Below are 24,214 nucleotides of genomic sequence, written 5' to 3'. Positions count from 1 at the left end.
GCAAAGTGGGCGTGCCAAGATGTTAGCAACTGAAAACAGTCGCTAACATCGCTATCTCCTATTACCAACCTTTGGAGATATTCGCGCTAAGAACGAATATCTCCAAAAGCTAACACCTGCCCTGAACAGTTCTTAGCCATGTTATCCAATGGGAGGTGGATAACATGGCTAAGAGCATTAGCTCGGTAATGCATAAATATTGCTGACTTTTCAGCGATATTCATGCATTGCGGCCGATTTTTATCGCATTTGCGATAAACCTTGGTAATACCAAGGTTTATTTGCGATAAAAATCGCCGCAGCTTAGCAGTAAATTTTTGTCTCTAGCCAAGCAATAGCGATAATTATCGCTATTGCTTGGTAATATGCCCCACTGTTCCTTCAGACATTAATTGAATTTGGTCACAGCACCATAGTGAATTAGTATTACTCGGAAAGGGATCTCCATTGACAACCATGTTTGCACTATTTTGAAAATATAGGGGCAGATTTATGAGGCCCTTGCGCCACGTTTACGCCGGTGTTGCGTCACGCAAGGCGGCGTAAACGTGGCGCAACCCTACGAACAATTTACAACGTGACGCATCTAGGCAGATGCGTCACGTTGTAAAGCCCTGCGACGCTTGTGGGCGTTCCGGCGCAGGGTGGGCGTTCCGGGGCAGGTGCGCCTCGCAAAAGTGGCTGAGTGAAATCTATGAGATTTCACTCAGTCACTTTTAAGCCAATGCTGCGTCAAGAGCCTGCGCCTGCTTGAAGCAGGCGTAGGTCTTGATGCAGCATTAGTAGAATGGGGCACCCCGAGCCTTGCTGGAGCTGCGTCGCGCTTGCGACGCAACTCCAGCAATGCGACACATTTCCGGCACAGATGCGTCACGCATCTGTGCCGTTTTTGCAGCATGGTGCGCCGCATTATAAATGCGGCGCACCATGGCTGGCGGAGCTGTGGCGCACTGTGGCGCATGTTAACTGGCGCATCCCTGGGGATGCGCCAGTTAACATAAATCTGCCCCATAGTGTTGTCCTGTAGCTTCCACTAATCCGTAGGACCTGCACGCTTGTTAGACAGCATATACTTTAGGCAAGGTGCCTAGACTGATTCCGGGCACACCCGGGGGATATGTTGACCTAGAGACCAGCTAGCTCACAGTGCACCCATAAGCCCCCATATCCGTAGCAGTTAGCAAATCATTTCTGGCAACCACTGACCATAACAACCCTGACCCCTCAGGGATCATTGAAACAGATCAGAACCTTTCACTCAGTCACCTGCGCTTACTTTGTGCTCAGAAAAATATACAGAATACAGTGGGACGTTTTCAATAGATTTATTGACCCAACATTATCCAGGTATAGAATACATGTGCTGCGATAATCAGTAGACAGAAGCAGATGAAAAATGATTAAAAGAAACAAAAGCGTAAATAGTAGATACAGTTCTACCATGGTGATAAAACATTATATATATGCAGGCATATAAACAGGGCAGTAATCAGGCATACTCCTACTATGCAAACCCCCACTCTAAGTGTACCTAGAGTGTGGATGTAAAGCCAAAAATCCCCCAAGGGACGATCCAACCCCATTACCTGGTGGGAGAGAATGTAGGCGCCCATCTTGATCACAAACTGGACACCCTCTCACGGAGATGTCAGACCGCTGTTTGATGAAGTCTCAGCATGCAGGGACTCGGGCCAGCTGAAGTGCCTCCTCTACTCATCTTCTGGGATGCTCTTTATTTATATTTATAATAGTAAGCAGTCCTGCGATGTGCGTATAGATTAGTGATGTTATGGATATGTAGATAGCCCTGTCGCCCCATGGATGAAGATAGAACGACTTTTGAACATAGTACGTAGAAGGATCTTGTACAGAATTTTCGAGACATTGTGATAATTTTGTGCGAAGCTGGATGTGTAAACAAAGAAGTTTTAGAGAAACTAATTCAACATTGTTGTGCACGTAAATATGTGCAAAAGGTCATGGCAGAAATGTTATTATGAAAAATAGTACAATGTAAGGAAATGAGCAGCTTCGCTAAATGGGCCTAACCTGCGCACACAACAGTGTAACATAATATAAAACAAGAAGAAGAAAAAGAAGAAGAAAAAACAAACATTATCAACGCTAAATAATTATGTTATGATTCATACCACACTTTTACCATTTGTAAGGAATGTAAATAAGATTTGCTATAACCCATGACAAAATGTGCCGTCAGTCTGCAAATTATGAATGTTTAGGTGTAAACAAGGCTTCAACCTCTCCATCCTCTGGAATTATATTCCTTTACACTTCCAAATGATGCAACAAGACTTTAAAACATTCTGATGTGGTCTATAAAAACCTTCCTGTTCTGATCCACCTAATGCCCTTAGTCAGACTGCAACCCAAGGCTTTTCCCCAAGCAAGATCCCATTTCCGCCTCTTGCCACAGCTTGAAACCAGCATTCTGTTCCATTTAAGCTATCCTCCATAACTGACCACAGCCACCTCATGTGCCTTCCATAAACGTCCTTATCAACTTCACCCCCTGAACGCACTTGGAAGGGAACCTACAGTGAGGTAAACGCTACACAAAACAAATGTATACATTAGTAAGAGTTTTCAAAGCAAAACTACAAGTGGCAACATATAGAAATGGAATGTCTGATTGGCTAAGAATGTATTAAGTGATGGTTCACCAACAGAGGCATCATGGAGCTAAGGAACATTATGTTTAAAAGGAGCAACAAATAAAAATGGATACAATATTAGAAGATCATTTGGGTTTGTACAGCCTTTCTGAAGGGTAAATGAATCTTTCAAAAGTGCGCTAGTGCAGGAAGAGAGCATAACAGCACTGCTTCTTAATAGTTATGGCACTGTTCTGCTCTCTTCCATTTATGCAAAGCTGTGCTTTGTTGCATGATTTCTTAGTAAATCTGGACCTTGACAGATCAGCACTATTTTGCATAGGAGTTTCTTTTGCGATGTTAAATGGGATGAGTAAAAGAGGTGGGTTGAGGAAGGTAAGTTTCAGTTGAAGCTAAGAGCAGGTGAGAACAGGAAACATCCTTTACATTGCGGTGATTACATCGCAATGCATTTAGAGCGCAGCCGTTACAATGCAAGACGTTGCATCGACTTGCGCTGGATGGCGCTATAACCTAAGAAATAGTAAGATTTACTATCCAACACCTTCCCTACTGTACGTAGACTGGTGTTGGAATAGTAAATCTTACTATTCCTACATCCAGCGCCCTACAGTGCAAGTCGTTGTAACGACTTGCATTGTAAGAACTGCGATGTTACATACCGCTATCATTTTGATCGCAATGTAACATCACATATTCGGTGAGAACAGGGCCTGTGCATGGGAAACTATGGTGTCACGGGGCATTGGGGTGCCGCCCACGGCCTCCAACATGCCACAAGACTGTGGGACCAGAGCATACAGGACAAAGAAAAAAACATGATACAAAGCTGCTGCATAAGTGAAAGTAGAGCGAGAGAGCCACTCAATATTAAACAGCTCCTGACCCAGGAGCGCCTCATAATGCCTTATATGGGCTTAATTTTGTCTATTTTAGTTTATGTTGTGCACCAAGGAAGAGAAAGTGATTCTCAAACAAACCACCGATCTGGCAAAATCTCACATTTTTGTGCCATATAATATTTCTATAGATGAGAAATCTGCCATTTCTACACTTAAGAATAATTCCAATCTGATCATTAAGCCAGCTGATAAGGGTGGAGGAATTGTATTGCAAGACATCGATAACTACAAAAATGAGCTATTCCGCCAAGTATCAAATACGGACCATTATTGTAGACTTTCCACTAATCCCACTAAAGAAATCCAAGCCTTAATTAGAGTCATTACTACAGAGGCCTTGGATAATGGATACTTAAGTAAACATGAGTATGATTTCCTTAATACTCCCAATCCGAGGACCCCCGTGATTTACACCCTACCCAAAGTGCACAAGAACCCTGACCAACCCCCAGGCCGTCCAATAGTATCAGGCTGCGGTTCGGTTTTGGAACCTTTGAGACACTATGTAAATTTCTTCTTAAAGGACTTTGTCTCAACGACTAGATGCTACATAAAAGACAGCACCCACATGATTAACCTTGTTGAGAACTTTCCTTTTGACCATAATTCTGAGACTCTCTGTACCCTCGATGTAGAATCATTGTATACTAACATCCCCCAGAGAGAATCCCTTTTGGTAATGGAGAGTATACTTGATCAAAGAACTCGTCCTCACAGAGTCCCCACACTGTTCATAATTCAGCTCCTTGAAATCTGCCTTACAAAAAAAAATTTCACATACGATAACCAGTACTTCCAGCAGGTCCGTGGAACCTCCATGGGAGCCATTTTTGCTCCAACCCTAGCCATTCTTTACATGGATTGGTTGGAGTGTAACACAATCCTTGTTGACAGCAATCCATTCTATCAGGGCATCCTCACATGGAGACGTTATATAGACGATGTCTTCATGATATGGGGAAATGAAATCGAGGCCTTCCCAGCCCTACTACACTGGTTGAACAATAACTGCAGTGGACTAACATTCACATTGTCTCATAGCAAAACTTCTATTCCTTTTTTGGACCTGAACATCACGCATGAGAATGGCCTACTATATACCTCTCTGTACCATAAACCCACTGAGAAAAACACGCTCCTAAGCTACGATAGCTGTCACCCTAGGGCCCTAAAAGATAGCCTACCCTACTCACAGTTCCTCCGGCTGAGAAGGAACAGTTTCCACAAAGAGGATTATTTCCACGAAGCCGGTCTCCTAGCTACTAAACTGAGACAAAGAGGCTATCCTCGCCGCCTCATTAAAAATTCTATGAAGCGGGCCTGGTACTGCCCACGCGAGACCCTCTTGGTTAATAAATCCAAGCCCACTACAGACAAACTGGTGTGTGTCACAACCTTCTCCAGCGTGTCCAACAAAATCACGAAAACCATTAAAAAAAACTGGCACATACTAAACTCTGGGCAACTTAACTGGGAACGCCCCTTGTTTGCCTTTAGGAAAAACAGGAATATCAAAGACCATTTAGTGCGGGCAGCCTTACCCTCGTCTACCCCATTAAAAAGAACAATTAATGACCATTGGGCTACAACACCCCTTAGGGGTCATGCGAAATGTGGAACATGCGTGGTTTGTGACCTCACTATTGAAAGTAAAGAATTTACTTACAAAGATACTAGAAATGTGTTGAAGACCTTTATAAACTGTAATAGTTGTAATGTTGTATACGCAATCTTTTGCCCATGTGACCTTATTTATGTTGGACAAACTAAGCAAAAAGTGAAACTGCGAATTTCCCAACACCGGAGTAGAATACGTTGCAAGACCGCCAACGCGCCACTAGTTGAACACTTCATTGAAAAGGAACACACGGATAATGATATCCGCTGGACGATTATAAACCAAGTCACACTACCAACAAGAGGAGGTGATCTTAATCTCCTGCTGAACAAAGAGGAACTAAAATGGATCATAAGGACTGACAGTTTGAATTCTGGTCTAAACCAACAGGAGGACTGGACTACACTAATCTGAAAAGACTCTAGTGAAATAACTTAAAACTCTCTGGCCAACACAGATTCCGAATGTAAAGTTAATGTACTCTAACTTTTTAATTTTTATTTTTTATTTTTTATTTCCTAGTAATTTTGATGTAATGTTGTTTTGCAATTTTTCAAAACGGTTTCTTCTTTCACAATTGTCACTATGGTGTACTTTGTCTTAACTAAGGTATCCCTACCTACTTAGAGCTCTGATTGCCCTTCCCTAACATGGCCGCCGTACCGGTGTCCTTCCCTTATTTCCATGCCCCCCACCGAACCAATGACTGAGCTTAAAGGCTTTGGGCTCACACAACCCGGCGTACCAGGAAATCAAGTCGTGCCGACTGATCCGGTAAGCCTAAACCCCGCGCAATGCTCGTCTCTACTTCCCCGCGTTACCCTGTCCCATGGTTGACCAATTGTTTCTGCATTGACAGGCATTCCTGGTCCAGGACCCTAGCGCAACACGGCGCTACCGGCATTATCCGGCGTCTAAGGTAAACCCTACCCGGTTTTTACTGCAGTTACTGTGCTGTTTATTTAGCTATATTCCTGCCCCTAAAATGCATATTTTGCACGCAGGTTCATGCGAAAACGGAACACTAACCCTACCCGCCCCTGGACCCTCGCTATAAATGCATTCTTGGTAAGCCGCCTTATATATCTCACATCGACCGCCCATCTTGCAAAACGGCTTTCTCCCTTCCTAATACTGTGGCTATTACCTCCTCTCTTAGGAAACTCAATTGGACCGAAATCTCCTGTTCTAACTTTTTGCCTGCGCGCTCGTATATGAGCTCTCTCCTCCCTGGTAAGCCTCCTCATATATCCCGCCCATTTTTCTAAATGGTTGTCCCCCTTCCTAAAAATGTGGCTATTACCTCCTCTCTTAGGAACATCAATTGGACCGAAATATTTATTCGCTCCTGGTCTAACTCCATGTCTGCGCGCTCTTATATGAGCTCTCTCTCCCCCCCTGGTAAGCCTCCTCATATATATATCTCTCTCACTAACTGCCCATTTTGCTAAACGGCTGTCCCCCTTCCTAAAACTGTGGCTATTACCTCCGCTCTTAGGAAAACCAATTGGACCGAAATAATTATTCGCTCCTGGCCTAACTTCTTGCCTGCGCGCACTTATATGAGCTCTCCTTCCATATACCCCCTGGTGAGCTGCATACCTTCTACTTCTAAACTCACTTGGCATCACTGCGCCGTTGTGTCACCTTACTATGATGTTTCTGTAGTATAAATGTACTGCTGCACCTTCAATCACTTCTCCTTAACTTCGACCACATCAATGCGCCGTTTTTAATTATGTTAATTGCTCTAATTTTCACCCTTGGTTTCTTACTATAAGAACCATTCAGTCACCAGTATGCACCCGCATCAATGCGCCACTGTTTAACTGACCTAGGTTCTTACTCTAAGAACCACACAGTCACCAGTATGCACGCACCCGGTCACTACAAGCATGTGCATCCACACCCAGTCTTATGCCTGTTTACACACTGAATAAGGTCACTCGCTGTTTCCGCCTGGATACATGCGAACTAGCTCGAATTGCACTGCACAATGTCACTATCATTATGCGTGTAAAGTATATAATGTATATTTTGTCCTCCTTCCCTCCCCTTAGGCTAAAGAGGCTAGTAACAAAAAAGGCAACCACTGTTTTGTCCTGATGATGGACCCCATCATTTAGTAAGGGGGTCCTAAACGTCGTCGACCTACTGTGTACCATATACTTGTGGAATTTTCTATACAAAATTATGTAATGGTACCCATGACTAATTCTCTGCTAATAATTTGGAAACTTACAGAGACTGTTGACTTTGCCTTATAAGCCCTTTTGTGTATGTTTTTTGTCTGTGTATTGTCGTGGGTTGGTACAGGCTTGTGCCCCACGTACGTGAATTGTTGAAGGTGTTATTGTGTTTTGTACTTCTATATTTAAATATAAACGTTGAGGACCTCTGCCCGGCTGGGCACGTCTTCTCTAATATAGAACTGACTGGGTCTATATTCATTTTCGCTTTATTTCTCTTCCTGCAAGGGACCACTGTTGTGTACATATGTGCACCAAGGAAGGGCATGGGAACCATGTACAGTGCTCCTGGTATTGGGGAGGGTGTGGGCTGCAGGAAATGCAGCAACGCCCCCGAGAAGGATTCAGTAGAACATTCCCTAAGTCTTCCAGGAAAAACTCTTTACCCTCTCAAGGAGTCTATTTGCAATCCTAACTGCTCATGTTTTACCCTTACCTTTCCCAAAAAACATAAATGCTGTTTATTTTTACTTTAAGTTCCAGACCCCTTAGTTTACAAAAGACCATAAATGTATCTAATAGGTTTTAGAAATCCATTGGGGTTGGGGTCAGATAAGTAAGGAGTCTATTACACTACTTTAAGATACAATGACAGAAAATGCCAAGCATATCACTTAAAAGAATGGAAAGCAGTCACTAAGGGCCCAATTAGGAGTTCGGTGGTCCATGGGACTGCCAAGTCCATTGTGGCACTCCGTGGACTGCAGGCCTGGTGGTCTACCCGCCGTATTACAAGTAAGGTGGTTGGACTACCACTGGACCTCTGCTACCGCCCGGATCCTTGATCCCGTGGTGGTGGTGCAGTGGTCTGAGGAAGTAATATGCTGGCGGTGCCACAGCAGCATCACTGAGCATGTTACCTGTTTCTGCACTGCACTCCTTTTCATGGCTGTGAGCCTGCCATGAAAAGGGTGGCAGCGGGGAAACTAAGGGGGCCCTTACAAGGCCCCCTGTCTCCTCTGTGCATGGGGGTGCATGCAGGGGGGAACATGTTGTGCCCCCCTGTATTTTTTCACCCCTTATTCCTGCACAGAAAGAAATGTACCACATTGTGCATTTCTTTACTTGCAGGAACGGGTTGCAGCAGTCTCACTTCGATGCATGTCTAAGGCACACTCCAATTGGAATACAGCAGGCTGTCAGGCTATGGGTTTGCCGGTATCACAGCAGAGTACTGGTGTGGCAGTGCGCTGCAAGACCACCAAACTCGTAATCAGGCCCTAAATCACATGGGCTATACCAACAGCCAAGAAAGTGCATCATTAGAAAATATATACTGGACGTGTACTAAATATTATTCTAATGCATGCTATGGGAAAGCAGCTACAAAAGATGATGTTGTAATTCATCCAAAGAGCACAACCACCTCCCACAAAAATGTTACAGAAATAGAAGTAAGGAAGATATTGCAGAATATAAGAGAGGCAAGCACTAGCTATAATCCTGAATGTGGTGCTTGCCTCGGCACCGCTGCCATTCAGGGATACAACTCCAACTGCCGCCCTGACTGGATCTCTGATCCTGGTGGAGGCGGCAGTCTTCCCTCCAACAGCTGTGGGTCCAACCGCTGGAATTGAAATCCGGTGGTCGGACAGAAGTTCAGTCAGTTGTCAGACCGCCACAGACGGCCTGTCAGTAGCAATCCGACCGCCATTATAATCAGGCTCTAAGTGTAGAATATTTTACAAACATCCAATTTGCCTTTGAAAAAATATGATAGCACTAGCCTATGTCCCTGTCACAGTGGTACTGAACCGCCACAAGCTACTAATAGAAAGCTCTTTCTACCAACAAAATGAAGACAAACTTAGTCCCCTAATGGTCTATTTCTTAGACACTGCGGTTGGCAGACTGCATCGCTTTAGACACAGATGCCAACCCTACTTCCAAACACAATTGTGGAATGCCTATGACAGTACCTTGGGAGAGGAAGACAAAACAAACAAAGCACTGGAAGGATGGAACAATGCCTTCCATTCCACACTAGGCAGAAACCAATCTACACTCTAAAAATGAATAGAAGCATTACAAAAAGAGAAAAGCTACCAAGAACTATAAATGGAGCAATCTGTTAGCTAAATTAGCCCTTAACGTAGAAAACAAACCTGAAAGAATATATGAGATGCTGCAATTTAAAGTCAAACTCTTCATAAATAAGAGCTGATTACGTAGCAATCATAGTCAAACGTATATTATAAAAGCTAAAGCAACCTACCAAAATCCTCAAAAATGATGACAAATTCTAAACCAACATACCAAATTGTGTTGATTTAAAATAATAAATATATTGTTTTATTACATCAGTCAAAAAAATTATTAAGATTCCAATGTTAATGAAGACTGATATTATAAAAGTATATATAAATAATTTAAAAAAATCAACTGTCACTAACCAAGAAAGTTAAAAGAAAATCTCAGTCCATTGCATTAAATAATTACAACATATAAACAAAATTTTCCACATAACAATCAGATCATGTTTAAACAAACAATATAATATCGTATTTCCCATCAAAAAGAAAATGAATAAATAAAACTCACTGTTCTGTAGCTGCAGATCTTTCTCTGTATACACATAATAAAAATAGAAATCCATCAAAAATAGGAGAAATGTTGTCCAAAAAGCTAAAAAAGTGCAAAAATAAAATGAATCCAACAGAAATTCATGAAGCAATAAAAAGTGTCTAGGAACCCATAAAAAAAAATGAAAGCAAAGGGAAAATCTTTGGTTTATTATAAACCAAAAATGATTTGCTTAAAAAAAGTAAGCTCCCAATGCCCAAAGGAAACGCTCATAGACAAAAAAGCTAAAAAGTGAATTAAAAAAACACCCCACAAAATATAATAAATTCCAGAAGAAGTATATACATAACAGTCAATCATCAAAATATAACTTGCATAACACAATTTAATATAACATGGTGTTACACTACTAAAATAGTGCACAGAAAGCCAAAACTAAGAACAAGTGAAACAACAGTAACACCAATACATCTAAATATACAAAATGTTCACAAACAACACTATAAATAATTTAATATATACAGAAAAAGCATATGTTAAAATAATGTTGGAAAATGTTTGTAAAAATAATTAAGAAATGTTGAAAAACTTTCAAGCAATGGAAAATAAAAGTTTAACATATACAACATGCAATAGTATTGAAACATAATTTACATGATTTTTTATTAATAAAATATAATAAACAAATATTTTATTTACTTACTGTTAATTTTTAACGAAGTATTTATTATTAAAAATTTAAACATATACAATAAATAAACTCTAAAAACATGAATAAAATTAGAAGAATATATGATGTCTTTATTATAGAAAAAAATGCAATTACTAATATTATTTGTTACAAACATACAGCAAACTGTTTTTTTTAATTATTTTTCTTTCTAATCACCAGCAATGCTACCAAAATAACACGAAGTATTTCTACTACGTTCATGAACAAGTAAAATTAAAGATTTCAGAATACAATTCTAAACTTCAAAAAAATCACACTCCCACATAAATTCTTTTATAAAAATGTAGCCACTAGGGGGGTGACGTTTACTTTTACCACTCCAATCTAACCATATTGGGGGAAGGTGTTGGACACAAAAAGGGTGATATTTACTATATAAACTCCAATCTAAGCTGCGGAAGGTACAGAGCATTAGGCATTACTCACGAGGAGCTCTTTATATTCCCTTGTCTGTTAGAATATGCTACGCCGTATTTTTGAATTCTTATGCTCACCTGATCTACCTCTCTGCCATTATCCCCGTTCCTCCACGGCTTGTGCCGTTTGAGCGGAGGTAAGCAACTGGCAGCACTCACACGCTGCACCGGAAGTGTGGAACCATTCACTTTCAAGGCCGATCTCCAGAAGCTACTTACTTTCTCCCGCCCCCTTCCTACTTAAACTTGGAAGGGATTTGGCCGCGCAGCTGCCGCGCGCAGCTTCATGCCGTTGGCGCGCCAAAGACAAGCCCATCTGCACCTGGTCGCCGCCGGCTGCCGGAACCCCTGCACATTTAATAATATTCACTACCTTTTATCTTGTAGATCATCAGCCATCGGTCCACTTTTAACTATTTTAAATGGCAGTTTACCTCTACTCAAGGGCAGAACTCAAAGCATTAAATAAGCAATGCCCGATTAAGCCCAAGACCAACCCCATGGTCCACCCTCCAGCATTAGTTCCTGATCATTCAGACAAAAAACGCATTGTCACTGTACCTCCCCCTGTACCAACATGAGGCAGACAAGCGCGGAAGGGATAACAGGGGCTGAACACTCCATACAACCCAAACAACTAGCTGGGCTTTATCTTAATGCCCGATCAATTCCTAAGCATACTTTGGAAATATGGAGGCTAATTGACTGGGAAAAGCTGGGCATATGTCACTGAAACTTGGCCTCATGAGGCTGCCCTCCCCAAAGTTGCAGTAGCTTACCCCCCTAGTATACAATGCACCACCTTGACAGGACCAAATAGAAAGGAGGAGGACTAGCAATTGCTGCTAGAGCCGACATTAAGATTAACCTACTCTATACTTTCCTCACTGAATGGGTGTAATTGTGTATTTTTAAAATACACTAATGGAACCAGGAGAGGTGCGTTAGTCTACAGACTACCTGGTACTAAAACTAACTCAACCAATACGTTGTCAGCGATAATTGCCCCACATGTGCTAGCAGCCGACAATTTTCTTCTTATCTGCGACTTTATTTTTCATGCAGAACTCCTAGATGATCCCTCGACTATCTAACTGATCTCTACTCTTGAATCACTGGAACTACGGCACTTGATAACAGGGCCCACGCATGAAGCAGGCCATACCTTAGATCGCCTGTTCACAAATTCATCTAACATTGAAACATAATTACCCAATCCTATGCTTTGCTCAGACCACTGTCTTCTAAAATTTTGCCTACAAAACAATCCCAAAATATAGTATTCGAATCAGTGAATAAAGGCTGAGCAGACCTTCAAAAAAAGTTGGTCCATCAACCCTTGCATCCCACCTCAGCCTTCCATCCTATAAAGACACCGATAAAATAGATCAAGCAGCTGAAACTTTTGGGAAGGCAATTACTCAGGCCCTTGATATTGTAGCACCTCTAACTAAAGTTAAACTCAAGCATAAAGCCTCACCATGGTTTTACAAAGATCTAAATTGAATAAATTGGCCAGTAGGAAAGCCAAGTGCAAATGGAGGATTACCAGAAAGATTGCGGATAGAAAATAGTACAACCTCATACATAGACATTACCTTGACATTATAAAATTAGCCCAACAAAGATATATTAGCAATCGAATTGATAAAGCTGCAAACTCAAATAAAAAACTATATAAAATATTAAAGGAATTCACCAGCCCCCATTTCGGCCAGTCCAAAACCCCCCCCTCTATTGAATGGGCAATACACTTTCTGCATTCTTTGAGGAGAAAATTAAGCTTATTCATAACCACTTTTCTAATGCAACCACTCAATATCCTGAGGCTGCTCCTATTAGTTGTCCGGATCTTGTTTTAAATCCTTTCTGTGAGTTTGCTGAACTCACTGAGGAGAACGTGAAACACGCCCTCTTCAAATTAAAATCAGGTTCCCCAACTTATACAGTATTACCCCATATTATGTCCTGCTACAAGAAACAAGGGAAACCCAAAGGAATTGCACTAGGGGCCTTGGGCGGTAATCTATTTTAAGGAACAGTGGACCCGAGTTTTATAGGATCAGAGAATTGATAGGCATACACAGGATCGTACGTATGTCCTTTGTCCAGCCGGACATGATTTTATTAATTACAATATTTTGAAATAGCTCATAGAATCAATATAAAATAACATAACAAGTGGGCATGACCCGTGACCCACGGTGAACAAGACAAAACAAGAAGGGAGGGTTTATGCAAAAGCGCACAAGGCGGTCTGTACTTGTTTTCAGTTTGACAGACTTGATTCTATTTTAACACACCATTGTAAGAGGCACTGTATGACATTATTTACTACATATGGTGCTCATTGGTCGACGACGTTTCGATGCCACAACTTAAATACAGGGCATCATCATCAGGACAAAAGTGTTAGTCATGTTTGTCTTATGATTGTTTTAACCTTTGCCTATATGACAATTACATAATACACATGTGGAATAATAGAAGGAGGAAAGGGGGAGAAAACAAATGGAAAATGGGTTAAAATGCTAGGTATGAAGTAAGGGCATTGTAGATACACATTACGCGAGAACATAGCACACCCGGACGGATTATCAACATCATGAGTTACTTCAAGAAGGTGGAAAGAAGATCCCTTTAAGCCGTGCTGTCTAAACGGAGAGCTATGCAATTAGTTGCTGCCATATTCGTGTAGTGGCCCTGGTTTCGGTAGTGATGGTGCTCAATTCAGGAAAACAAAAGTGTTTTTTATTCACAATGAAGGTGATAACCGATAACAAACGGCGAAATAAGGTTGACACAGAGTGAAATACATAACACTTTTTGGCGCAGTGGTGAGTGTGAGAGTGAGTGCATGGCCAGGGATTGAGTGGGACAGGTCAGATCCGGGGGGTAAATACCTGTATTGGAAGGATGCGTTCTCCTGTGTGGAGGAACGTCTAGAATCGGGATGGGATGTAACGGCCTTCGTTGTCGTCAGGGGGCCGATTGCGTAGTACTATAAATATGGGGGGGGGGGATTGGAATTAAGGTTCAGAACAAAAAGGTACTTACTTATCCGGCCGTTCGCGTTGTGGCTGGCACGGCGGGGTACTAGCGGGGATTGTTGTTGGAAGACAAGCGGGAAATATAGGATTGGAGTAGGGGTCCTGGGCCCGGGCACGGAGGAGCGCGTGGACATGCATACATCGGTACTTACTTATTGGTTGGCCGTTCATAGATTGACATAGCGGGGCTCTGGCAGATAGCGTTTCCTGAGTGCTCTATGGAAAACAAGGTGGGAGGAAGCGTTGGAGTTGGCAACGGGATTCAAAGCGGGAATGCGCACAGGTATGGGGTGCAGTACTTACTTGGTAGCCGGTCGCTCGATGGCTGGCACGGCAGGGTTCTGGCGGTGATCGCTAGCCTCAGTGCCTGCGGGATACAATTTTAATGGTTCCGGCATGTGTGAAAATAAAGGAGGGACTACGCAGACTTGTGTAGTAGCCATGATGGAGCAGGCTAGGGGGGGAGTGGGGGGGGGACGGCAGCCATATTGGAGTGGGGCTTGTGAACCATTGATTGTGAAGTGTGACCAGTTAAAGTGCAAAATTTAATTACAATTACATATTGTCAGAAGCAAACGTAATGAAATTACATAAACAATACATTTTTGTTGGGAGGCAAGGTAATTTCCACAGTCTGTTTACAATAGTGAGGTCCAATCTTCTACTGGATCCAGGCCTTTACGTATACTGTCTGTTTTCAAGATCCAGTGTGTCACGGTTCTGGAAAACCTCAGGATCAGGGTGATGCTGAAAGGGGTCCACCTCCTGATTTCCCCACACTCTGACTGTACAAAATAACACAGAGCGTAAAGGTAATCAAGCGAGGGATAAAACAGGGAAGGTAAGGATGGGGTCTGGAACGGATGGGATAGCTGAAACGACAAGAACAAGAAATATTATCACATCAGTTCTGACTACTCTCATTCAAGTCTCACTAAAGGAACGATACATACCACTGAAATCAGGAGGGGACCTCTTTCCTCTAAACCATAGATACTTCTCTATAACTGAGTGCTACCTGTAAGAAAACCATGGATTACTATCCGTTCAACAACCTTCAGTAAATCATTCAAAAGGCCAATCATACACCACACGTACCCTTATAATGCTTCCCTTGAAACTGTAACAGTTCTCTCCAGTAACCTAGTGGATAACGTTCGGGATATTGCCAAAAACCTCAGTTCCAATCACTGAAGAACAGGAGTTCGTTATAGTCTTAGGGTCCACTTCCAGTTCATCCAAGAACAAAAAATAAATAATGTCACTTTAGTATTCCTAGCTGGGCCCAACTAATAATGGAACACTAACAAAAATAGTAATGAAAGATTGCGTCCTCATCCGAGGCTTACCGACTTCCCTTTCTTTAGTTTAGATATAGTTCACAAATCGTGGTTGCACAAGTGTTCTCTTCGGACTGCAACCCTATTTTCAGCCACAGTAACAGCTGCTTCTTCCTCGCGGCAGCCGCTCGCGATATATACCAAAACACAGTCTTGCTTCTTATAGCTGCTGAGCTTTCTAGAACCAGCAAGTTCGAAAATGATGCGCCCCTCGCATCGAACACCAGACGCTGGGAATCTTCCCTCGCGGCAGCCGCTCGCGAAACGGGAAACTCCTAGGAAACACAGGAACGCCTTCTCTTGGCAGTCGATCACCAAACACGGCTTCCTCCTCGCGGCAGCTGCTCGCGCAGGAAAACAACAGAAAGGGAAAGCCTTCCCTCTCCTTTACATTCGGGATGATAACGCCGTTCTAAATCTCCAGTAAACATACAAGTCATCAAGTCTTTGATCCTGGAACAAAGCTCCCCAAACCAGGGAACACGACCACACTCTTCTCTCAGGTTCAAAAGAGTAATCAATTACAGCGCCATCTAGTGGCCAACACAAATATATAAACTCTGTTCCACATCTAGCTTGTGGGAGTTGTAGTTCTGTAGGCGCCATTATGCAATTCCTGACAGTATGCCCCCCTTAACGGCGCCTTCTAGCACCAGGTTTCCCAGGATTCTGAACATGGAATTTACGAACCGCAAGAGGGGCATGCACTTCGGTACAAGGTTCCCAGGAGTCATCCTCCGAGTCATATCCTTTCCATGATATTAAATACCACAGCTTACCCCGTTGGTATTTGGAGTCCAAGACACGACGCACCTCATACTCCAGCTGACCGTCTCTCAGCACTGGAGGGACCGCTTGGCGCCTCCCAGTCTAGGCGGGTTTCAAAAGACTGCAATGGAATACCGGATGTATTCCTAAGGATGCTGGCAGTTTCAGTTTGTATGCCACAGGATTCACCACACGCAGCACTTCATATGGGCCAATGAACCGCGGATGGAAGATACTTCTGTAGCGGAAACGAATGTTTCTGGTCGACAGCCACACCTTCTCCCCCACTTTGTAGTGTGGACCCTCCTGACGACGTCGATCTGCCCACTTCTTATAGGAGGTTTTGGCCCTTTCCAAGTTCTGCTGTATGCGGCGATGGATCTTTAACAAAGCCTTCATCCTAGCAGCCACAGTAGGATGGTTATGCACATCACTAGGAATTGTAACCGGCAAGACATCAGCATGATAACCTGTGTTGGCCCGAAAAGGAGATTCCTCCGTAGAACAATGCCATGCGTTGTTATAGGACAGTTCGGCTAGCCACAACAAAGAAACCCAGGAATCCATAGCCTCTTCGGCGTAGCATCTCAGATATTTTTTAAGCGTTTGGTTAAGCCTCTCTGTCTGACCATCAGACTGGGGATGAAAACTCGTAGACAAGGCATCCGTCACTTGTAGAGCCTTGCACCAAGTACGCCAGAACCGAGCGACGAATTGCGGTCCACGATCCGAAATGATGACCTTGGGTATTCCATGCAACCGTACCACTTCAGTCAACAACAACTGCGCTGTTTGAGCAGCTGTAGGAAGATTACGACATGGAATAAAATGTCCCATTTTGGTCAGGCTATCCGCCACTACCAGAATGGCATCGCAACCCCTATCCATCGGTAGTCCCAGCACGAAATCCATGCTTATCACTTGCCAAGGTCTAGAGGGGGTAGGAAGAGGCATCAACAACCCCTTACTCCTGGTTTGGTCATTCTTAGCTCTTGCACAGATCTCACACTGCCCAATCCAAGATTTTACATCGGTCATCATTCCTTCCCACCAGAACTGTCTTTGTAGCGCCTGAAGGGTTTTTGTATGTCCCGGATGACCTGCCACCATGGCGTTATGACACCAATTAAAGGCCATCAGACGCAATTCATGCGTGGGAAGAAACAAGGCATTATTCCGCATTGGTAGTCCATGTTTCAGAGTACGTTGTTTTTCTTTACCCGCCCATATCTGCCATTGAGATGCGGGACGTTGTTTACGGACAGCCTCCAGAAACATTTCAACAGTAGTGGCGCATACCACTCTCTCCGGAGGCAAAATCGACAACTGTTCACTCTTTGATGATGCTCCGGGATCCGATTGGCGGGACAAAGAGTCTGCCTTTCGATTATCGGCCCCAGGACGAAAGGTGATAGTAAAATCATACTCTGCGAAGAATAACATCCAACGCATTTGACGTTGCGAAAGATGCCTGGCAGTCTTCATAAATTGCAGATTTCTGTGATCAGAAAACACTGTAACCGGATGTTGACCCCCCCACAAGTAAGGCCTCCACTCCTCAAAGGCCCTCTTTACGGCCAGCAGTTCTTTTTCTGCCACGGTGTAGTTCACCTCTGCAGGATTCAGTTTTTTGGACAAAAAGGCCACAGGATGCAGCTGACCGGTGGATTTATCTCGTTGCGACAAAACTGCACCAATGGCGATGTCCGAAGCATCGGCTTCTACTACAAAAGGAACATCAGGTTGTGGATGTCTCAAAATCGGGGCAGAACAGAAGGCCCTTTTCAGCTGCTGGAAGGCCTCTCCTGCTTCAGAGGTCCAACAAAAGGCAACACCCTTTCTCAACAACCGGGTCACTGGAGAGGCTAATTGTGAAAAATGGGCAATGAATCTCCGATAATAATTGGAGAACCCTAGGAAACATTGTACATCCTTCACATTTCTAGGAACAGGCCATTCTTGCACTGCCTTCACTTTTCTTTCCGCCATCCTAAACCCCTGAGGATTCAAGATCACGCCCAAAAACTCCACTTCAGTCACTCCAAACTCACACTTACTGAGTTTACAGTATAAGCAGTGTTCCTGCAATTTCTGGAGGATCAACCTGACCTGACTGACATGCTGAGATGGATCATCTGAATAAATCAAAATGTCATCAATATAGATGACAACAAAACGATCAATGTATTCCTTCATGATGTCGTTAAGGAAAAACTGAAACGCCGCAGGGGCGTTACATAGCCCGAACGGCATCACCAGATACTCAAATAACCCAAAGCGCGTTTTGAACGCCGTCTTCCACTCATCTCCGGCCTGAATTCGTACCAGGTGGTACGCCCCTCGCAGGTCCAACCAGGTGTATATGTTGGCCTCCTTCACCTGGTCTAACAGGACGGGGATGAGTGGGAGAGGATAACGATTTTTAATAGTGATCTTATTCAACTGTCGAAAATCGATGCAAGCGCGCAGCTCACCGTTGGCTTTAGAGATAAAGAAAAGAGGCGATGCCGCTGGGGAACGAGATGGTCTAATGAACCCCAACGAGCACAGATGTTCCAAATACTCCTTTAAATATCTCGTCTCCGAATCAGACAACGCATAGACCCTACAAGTAGGAATCTTGGAACCTTCCACCAAATCTATTCGACTATCATAGTCGCGATGAGGTGGAAGCTTTTCAGCCTCTACCTTGCTGAAAACTGCTTGATACTGATGATATTCTACTGGTAAAACCACCTCTTTCTCGGCTGCAGTGGCCACCTGATAACCCTGGGCTAAGGATAGAACATGTGACCCCCCATTCTCCTGCAAACATTCGGATACACAAAACTCCGAAATGAATTGGATAGTTTTTAATTTCCAATCCATCAACGGATTGTGCTTCCACAACCATGGCATCCCTAGAATGATTTCATATTGCGGTGCCTCAATCATATTTAGCACGATGTATTCCACATGATCCCAGGGCTGCCCACCAAGAGTCAATTCCAGCACTTCTGTATGTTCTACAATGGGGCCTGATTTAAGTGGTGTGCCATCCACCGCCAACACCATCTCAGGGAGGTGAGTGGGAACCTTCTTTAAGCCTAGCTTCTGCACCAAACCATAATCTATAAAGTTCCCCGTAGCCCCAGAATCCACCATAGTGTTCACAGACACTTTTTGTTGTCCTACCCCCAGATACATGGGCAAAATGACATGAGACACTGCTTCCATTCTATCCACTACTCTCAAGGATGGTATTCTCCATTCCTTGGGGGGTGTAGATATACTCTCAATCCCCTCGTCTGCCTCTTGTAAAGCATAAGTGTTTTCCGCCACCACTGCCACCAGTTTTTTGGCAGAAAAAACACCCCCCTCTTTTGGGGTTTTGCAGGACATTCTCGCACATAGTGCCCTGTTTTGCCGCAATACATGCACAAACCTAGGGCACGTCTGTTCTCTCTTTCAGCCTTGGTCAATGGTGGACGAACCGCCCCTATCTCCATAGCCTCAGGACCTGAATCTTTCTTATGGATACCACTCTCCACCTCAAACCCACTCCAGGATCGACCACTTATTTTTCTTTCACCACCCCTCTCAGAAAGACGGTGATCCAAGCTCAATGTCAAATTAATCAAGGCTAAACAACTCGTGGGCTGGGGATCAATCTGTGCCAGAATGTCTTTCATGTCTTCATTCAAACCTTGATAGTATAGTGCCATTCTTTTCTCTTCGGGCCATGCTGTTTCCCCCCCCAATCTATTGAAGGTTGTCATATAAGATATTAAATCCTTTCTCCCTTGACGCAACCCCAATAAATCGCGATCTGCACTAAGGGTGGTGGCCCGTCTATCGAATACCCTCTCAAACTCTCTGCGGAAAGCATTCCAATCCGTCAACAAAGGATCGTCTTTGCGCACTAAAGGGACAGCCCAGTCTGCGGCCTCCCCCGTCATATAAGATATCGCAAAAGCTACCCTGGAATGATTGGTAGGGAAGGAAGCTGGCCTACATGAAAAATACAAGGTAATCTGCGTCAAAAATGTCTGTATCTTAAGAGGATCCCCTGCATATCTCTCCGGACTAGCCAATGGTATCGGTGGAGGCACAGTAACCTGTATTTGGGGTACACCTGCAGAAGCATCAAAAGGATTCCTAGCCTGTCTATCAAACCTTTCTTTCAGAGCAGTAGTTTCTGCCCGAGAATTAACCAACTCCTGCTGAACAAGAACCAATGCCTGCATTACTTCTTCAAGTGTGGTCATCTTTCAGCAAACCCTGACCGGGAGGTTCAATATTTTCTTGGGTAATTGATTCTGTCACGGTTCTGGAAAACCTCAGGATCAGGGTGATGCTGAAAGGGGTCCACCTCCTGATTTCCCCACACTCTGACTGTACAAAATAAGACAGAGCGTAAAGGTAATCAAGCGAGGGATAAAACAGGGAAGGTAAGGATGGGGTCTGGAACGGATGGGATAGCTGAAACGACAAGAACAAGAAATATTATCACATCAGTTCTGACTACTCTCATTCAAGTCTCACTAAAGGAACGATACATACCACTGAAATCAGGAGGGGACCTCTTTCCTCTAAACCATAGATACTTCTCTATATCTGAGTGCTACCTGTAAGAAAACCATGGATTACTAACCGTTCAACAACCTTCAGTAAATCATTCAAAAGGCCAATCATACACCACACGTACCCTTATAATGCTTCCCTTGAAACTGTAACAGTTCTCTCCAGTAACCCAGTGGATAACGTTCGGGATATTGCCAAAAACCTCAGTTCCAATCACTGAAGAACAGGAGTTCGTTATAGTCTTAGGGTCCACTTCCAGTTCATCCAAGAACAAAAAATAAATAATGTCACTTTAGTATTCCTAGCTGGGCCCAACTAATAATGGAACACTAACAAAAATAGTAATGAATGATTGCGTCCTCATCCGAGGCTTACCGACTTCCCTTTCTTTAGTTTAGATATAGTTCACAAATCGTGGTTGCACAAGTGTTCTCTTCGGACTGCAACCCTATTTTCAGCCACAGTAACAGCTGCTTCTTCCTCGCGGCAGCCGCTCGCGATATATACCAAAACACAGTCTTGCTTCTTATAGCTGCTGAGCTTTCTAGAACCAGCAAGTTCGAAAATGATGCGCCCCTCGCATCGAACACCAGACGCTGGGAATCTTCCCTCGCGGCAGCCGCTCGCGAAACGGGAAACTCCTAGGAAACACAGGAACGCCTTCTCTTGGCAGTCGATCACCAAACACGGCTTCCTCCTCGCGGCAGCCGCTCGCGCAGGAAAACAACAGAAAGGGAAAGCCTTCCCTCTCCTTTACATTCGGGATGATAACGCCGTTCTAAATCTCCAGTAAACATACAAGTCATCAAGTCTTTGATCCTGGAACAAAGCTCCCCAAACCATGGAACACGACCACACTCTTCTCTCAGGTTCAAAAGAGTAATCAATTACAGCGCCATCTAGTGGCCAACAAAAATATATAAACTCTGTTCCACATCTAGCTTGTGGGAGTTGTAGTTCTGTAGGCGCCATTATGCAATTCCTGACACAGTGCAGTTCTTCTTTGTTAAGGAGTTGGGACATGTCTGCTTCACGCGGGGGGGGCTTTAATCTGCATGATTATTGTCCATGTGAATTAATTTTCAGTATGGCATTTGTCCATAAAATGTTCAACAAGGGGCGCATTTGTGGTTTGGCAGCGTATCCTACTTCCGTGTTGGCCCATCCGAAGTTTAATTTTCTGGCTTGTTTGTCCACATATATTAACATGCAGGGACAGAAAATTGCAAAGAATACATTTGATGAGTTGCAGTTAGTGAAGTATTGTCTAACATACTTAATTGCCCCGAAAGAGAAAGTCTTGTCTTCAACAGTTTAATCACATGATATGCAGTTACCACATTTCGCATGACATGTGAGGGCTGGTAGATTCCACATATCATTAAGTGTGGTTTTTGTCGCAGGTTGTGGCAGTGAAGCACGAACTAGGTGATCTTTTATGTTTTTCCCCCTTTTGAAGGCGAACATTGTGCGCCAGCATTCAGTACTGGCCAATGCTTCAGAATACTTTTCTTTATGGCATTAGATGCCGGGGAAAATGTGGTTACACAAGTAATTCTCTCTTGGCTTTTTTTTGGGCTTTGGTTCCAGTAGGGTCTTTCGCGGGCAATACCATGCTCTTTTGAGGGAGCGGCGTACTAGTTTGCGTCGGTAGCCTCTTTGTCTGAGTTTGTCACTGAGAGTTTTTGCTTCAGTGAAGTAGTCTTGCTTGAAGTAACAGTTTCTTTGAATGCGAAGAAACTGCAAGTAGGGTAAGGAATCTCTAAGGGCGCGAGGGTGGTGGCTGTTGTAATTCAGTGAGGTGTTGCGCTCTGTGGGCTTGCGATGGAGACTAGTCGTAAGGCGACCTTCAGTGTGCTTGATCTCTATTTCAAGAAAAGGTATTGATTCCTTGCTTGTGGCCAGTGTGTATTTGAGCCCCTCACTGTTATTATTCAATCAGTGTAAGAATTGGTTGAGGGAATCCTGTGAGTCAGTCCACAGCATGAAAATATCGTCGATATACCGTTTCCACAGGGCAATGCCACTGTGGAAATGGTTAGACGGTTCTAGAATGTAGGAAGTCTCTAGGTTATCCATATAGAGGATGGCTAGATTTGGGGCAAAAATAGCCCCCATTGAGGTACCACAGACCTGGCCATAAAATTGTCCTTCAAAAAGGAAGACATTTTTAGTTAGGCATATTTCCAGCAATTGGAGGATAAAATAGGATGGGACGTTATGTAGGCGAGGGCGTGTTTCAAGAACCTTCTCAATCACACGTAGGGATTCGAACTGGGGTATATTGGTGTAAAGTGATTCCAAATCCAACGTGCACATGGTGCTGGATGTGGGATCAAATGGGTATTCTTCAATGAGATTAATTATTGACATGGTGTATTTTATGTAGCACACAGTGTCGGGGACAAATTGCTTGATGAAATAATCAATGTAGTGTCCGAGAGGCTCCAAGATGGAGCTGCACCCCGATACTATTGGGCGCCCTGGGGGGGTGTTCGGAATTTTTGTGAATCTTGGGTACGCAGTATATTACTGGGATTCTGGGAGCCTTAGTGTTGAGGAACTCGAATTCCTTTTTAGATAAGAAGCCTAACTCAAGGGCATCATTAGTGACTTCAAGGATCAGTTTCTGTATCTCATCGGTGTGTTATGTTCTCGCGTGATGTGTATCTACAATGCCCTTACTTCATGCCTAGCATTTTAACCCATTTTGCATTTGTTTTCTCCCCCTTTCCTCCTTCTATTACTCCACATGTGTATTATGTTATTGTCATATAGGTAAATGTTGAAACAATCTCAAGACAAACATGACTAACACTTTTGTCCTGATGATGATGCCCTGTGTAGGAAAGTAGGGTCTGCTTTCCTATGGTCATCCCATTTTTTGATTTTTGCTTCACTGGTTTTCGACTTAATGTGGCTGTGGGTTTGCTAATCAGACCCACAGCCTGCTGTTCTCTCTCTAAATTCACATCCATGTACTTTTGGTACATAACCAATTGGACATTGGATCACCTTATCAGCACCTGTCCAATGTACTGTAGGTACCCAGGGCATAGGTGCATCCAAGGCCTACCAGGGGCTACAGCATATCTTTTGCCACCCCTGGCTTGCTATCCAAACTGACACAACTGGCTGATCACTCAGCTGGGTCAAGGTCGTATAATCACCCTTTGCTTAGATATAGTATACCTATATCTAAACCTATATCTGGACACATATACACCTATACGTCACTCCTATGGCAGGCCTTACCAATCCTGGAGACAGAGTGCTTGGTTTTATGTGAGATGGTGCTCTGGCATGAGCTGAGCCTGTCTGCAGCTTTCGGGACCAACTCCCTTAGCCGTTCTGGGATTTTGCCATACCATATACTCTTCAGTGCATTATAATGCTTGTGGTTACTTGCTAACTATGGT

The sequence above is a fragment of the Lissotriton vulgaris genome, chromosome 8 (genome assembly GCF_964263255.1).
Source record: "Lissotriton vulgaris chromosome 8, aLisVul1.2, whole genome shotgun sequence".
Taxonomy (NCBI): domain Eukaryota; kingdom Metazoa; phylum Chordata; class Amphibia; order Caudata; family Salamandridae; genus Lissotriton; species Lissotriton vulgaris.
This window is presented reverse-complemented; position numbering follows the sequence as displayed.